Below are 4,385 nucleotides of genomic sequence, written 5' to 3' on the forward strand. Positions count from 1 at the left end.
AACATGTCAGCAAGCATGACAATTGGGGTTTTAGTCAGTTTGAGAGGTTGGTTTTGAGTAGTTGGTTAGTTGGAAGTTTGTATAAGAATGTAATGTTGATGCCAAAGGGGTGATGGAGAATATTTGGTAAATGTAAAAGATTTTGAATCAATAAAAAGTGTGTTTCATGTGCTATTCCTATGTTTTGACAATCTCTACAATACCTTGAAACTCATTCTCATATCTTTGGTATCTCTAGTTTAAAGGTTCATGATGTCAACTTGTCAATGCATTAATTCCCCTACACTTTGTTCATTGAAGTGCCTGATTTGATTATGAAACAAAGAATATCCTTTTGTTTAAGGTATAACTATAAAACCCTTGGTTAGGGTAACCAAAGGCTATAAAATGTAGTCTCCTTTCATAGGAGCATGTAAGAAGTCTCCTCATTGATAGAGATGGTGGAAGACATTATAGATTACATGTCTAGGTTGTTGGAGGAGAGGCATGCTATATATAGCATGTGATTTGGAGATGTAAAAGGTATGTGACAGTCACAAAGAGGATTTTACTATCACATAAGTGGAGGAAGGGCTTTGTTCATTGTAGAAGGCAAATGTTGTCCTTGAAGACTGTGAGAAAGGTGTGAGAAGAATTAAGAAATATGTGTGAAGGATATGAGGAGATTGATAGTGAGTCCACGATAGAGGGATAAGTTTGGACAAATCTTTGTAACATTGCTAGTTGTCTCTAGGGTGAGATAGAGTGGATGTCATCTAGAGAATGGAGTAAGAGGTTGTTCTTACTTATAAGTGTTGATAGACCGAGTGAGGGTTTGTTGGATTGCAATGTGGATGGAATCAACACACCACAAAGTCAATTTTGGTCATTGTAAGGAAGGAAGAAGGTGTTTCCATACTACTAGGGTATTGGGAATCCTAAATACAATCCTAAGGTCTATAGTGAAAGAGTGTTTGAAGGGAGCTAGATTGTGAATGATCAAAAATAAGGAAATGTTGACATGATGTTGTTGACATGATTGGTTAGAATTTGGGTATATTAATATGTAGAGTAAGGTGGGTAGGAGAGTTACCAAATGAGTGGGTTGGTTGTTGAAAGGTCTTCTAAGTGTGATGGATAAGTGGATTGAGTTGAGGGAACCTTGTATTATTCCTAGTTGGAGAACCTAATTAGTGTCTTGGAGGAAGATGCATGATGTGAGAAATTGTAGCTAACATAGAGAGTGAAGATTCATGTACTTGTTTGCTTGGACTTATTTGGGAACCCACCCTACTCTACATCATTGCATACAACTCTTTCAATTTTGAAAGCTTTTCCAAACTAGACATAGATATCACAAATTTTTTTATATACCGTCATGAATTAAATAATGATCACATTGCTTTAAGACATTTTCCAATGTTCATTGTTGAATAGATATTGTTGTTTAGCCCATTTCTTAATTCAAACCAATATAGTCCACCAACTTTGGATATGAGGCACTAGCCTCAATTAAAAGGAACATGTAGAAATACAAATATACATCATGCAAACCTTTCAAATTCAATCTATATCACTTGATTTAATTGATCTAATTCATAACATTCTCATATTGTGTGCAAGAATTCTATAAAGATTGCACACGTTACCATAAATGTTTGTTCACCACCTTCTCATCGCATGATTTTCAATCATAGATTCAACTCTCTACATTGGATAACACTAACTAACAATATATGTGTATTCCAATTCATTATTTACAACTTCACATTGCCCTACAACTTATTTACAATGTCAAGAAGTTGAATAAGGATAACTTTCTTAATTCAAACACTATGAGAAGTGTAGTCAGTTCAATCCTAACATCAATACATTACACTATAATGAAGAACATGTTATGTGCTTCCCACCATGAACTAAAATGGTCCTAAAATATCTTTACATGTCACCTCTTGTTGGAAGATGTTTCCTTTCTTTGATGCATCAAATAAAATATTCTAGACAATCGAAAAATAAATACTATGAAAAATTTACCACTTCTATATTTGTGTATATTGGAGCAAGACATTTGAAACTCTAGTAGATTTTCTTTATATGTATCCTTAATTAGTATTCAAATTGCAAGCTAAAATATTGTATCACAATAGAATGTGGTACCAAAACTATGAAAGAGCTACTTAATGTATATACACTGTGAGAAATGAACAATGGTAACTCAACATAATCCCTGTCCTATAACATCCTCAAATTTTTAGACATGAATGTGTTACGATTAACCTCAAATAGAAATAACAGTTATATGCAAATATAACCAATATCAGAAAATAATATATCGCACAGAAGAGAACACAAGACACCAAGATTTAACGTAGTTCACCAATCCCTGGGCTAGGTCCACCAATAGCAAGTCCAATATTATTATTATCCAATGATTACAATCCATGATCCATTACAGCTCAATACCACCACAAGAAGCTTCAATATCAACATTACATTATGAAATCCCTAACCCTAAGCCTTTTTATACAAGCTTTTACTGCTTATAAAATTAGGGCTAGAATAAGTCATTTAATAAGAAAAATAGCAACCAACGCCTTTTACAATATAAGGTCATTTTTGGCTTCGGGGGCACTGCCCCCAAAAACCCCTACACCTGGGGCACTGCCCCTTGACCTCGTCTTGGGGGCGCTACCCTCAAACCCCTGTAGAAATAATATGGGGAGAAAATTGCGTCGAATAAATCTCTAAGTCTGATTATGCTCCACATCACAATAGAATGAAAATAATATATAATGCAATAGTCTCCTTGACATCAATGACAACATTAATGCTAAAACATAATAAGTAACTAGATCATGTAATATTTGAGGGTTCACAAAAATTGTAAAGGAAAATAATCCATCCCAAAGGTTAGTCTCGACTAATCCAATGATATGCATACTCATAAATACAAATTAACCTAGTAATTGACAATTATGGCCATATGTAACTACAAATCAAATGCTAGAATAAGAAGATAAATAAAAATGGTCAAGGATGCTTAGCTAAATGATTGAAGATTAAATGGACATATATTGATTCTAGAATTTGGAGTGTTTGTAATCTAAGACTAGAACTTTTATACCTATACTATATATCATAAAATTTACAATTTATGCACTTTGAAATGGGTTGATTTTCTACCTCTAGCTCACTTCCATGTCCTTAGGTTTTTTCCCTTTATAAGGTAGATATGATATTGCCAATGTACACCTCTGTTATTTGGTATTCATTTTTTGTCCTACATTAAATATTACTAGTATCTAGAAATACATTTGGATGGTTATGTGTATGTTTCCCAGGTCATGTCCTCCTAAACCATCAACCCTGAACAATGCTAAATGACCAAAGAAAAAACATCAAACATGCAAATGCTTCTAATATGAATCTACAAAGCTAGGCTCATTTTAGTCTTGTGTGCCAATGTAAGGATTTGAAGCACACTCTCTTTGAATTCTAATGATTACCAAATATATCTAAATACAAGTACATAGCAATATACCATATATCATATATCATATATTTAGTTTAGCTCTAGGACTTGGAAAAGGTGTAAGCGGGAGATGGCTTGAACTTTGAGTTAATTTTAAAATTGTATGAATAGGTTTAGCAAATGTGAGATCAGTTCTGCATATGCAAGACCAATATATCAAATTTATTGAACACAATTAAATTTTATACTTTAATGCATAGAAGAAGTCATGGTCTTAAAAATTATTATCATAACACTAAAACAAATTTAACCAAAAGACAATTGAATGAATTTAACAAGAAAAGCTATTTAGAAACAATTGCATAGATGGAAGTATAATAAATAATATAGATATGACCTACATAAGGTGCAGAAAAAAGATGTAGAAATGTATGTAAATAAAATAATGATATTTAAAATATATATATATATACGTAACTTTACACAAAATTATATTTTATCTATATGAATACATCAAGGGAAGCTCTTAAAATAGAGAAATGGAAATAAAACAAGCATAGATATGCAATATGATGTATAACTTATATTGACAATTTTATTAGTAATTTTTATAATCAGAAGTTGAAAAAATCATACATACGTTACCCCAACAAGGCTTTCATAGCTCAGTTGGCTAGAGCACCCGTTTAGTAAGCGGGAGGTCGTGAGTTCAATTCTCACTGAAAGCAGTGGCTTCTATTTTAACAATGTGAAAGTTTATTACCAGGAAAAGGCCAACTATATTACTGCGAATGCCACGCAAATATTTTCGTATTGTCGGCACGCCCATCTGGTCTGATATAGATCGGCCACAAATATCAACTTCTTATCATTAAATGCACTTCAGATAAATTTAAAAAACTCCTCGTTTTAAGAACTTATCTTCAATGCAAAC

The 4,385-nt window shown here is 32.8% G+C and overlaps 1 non-coding gene across 1 annotated transcript; it reads left to right on the top strand.

Annotated features, from left to right (window-relative positions):
- Positions 1-4,105: 4,105 nt before the first annotated feature.
- On the top strand, positions 4,106-4,179 carry TRNAT-AGU (transfer RNA threonine (anticodon AGU)). The gene has a single exon. It is a non-coding gene; the product is annotated as a tRNA-Thr (tRNA).
- Positions 4,180-4,385: the final 206 nt, after the last annotated feature.

The sequence above is a fragment of the Cupressus sempervirens genome, chromosome 9, assembly GCF_028749045.1.
Source record: "Cupressus sempervirens isolate cs-2001-9-10 chromosome 9, ASM2874904v1, whole genome shotgun sequence".
Classification (NCBI taxonomy): domain Eukaryota; kingdom Viridiplantae; phylum Streptophyta; class Pinopsida; order Cupressales; family Cupressaceae; genus Cupressus; species Cupressus sempervirens.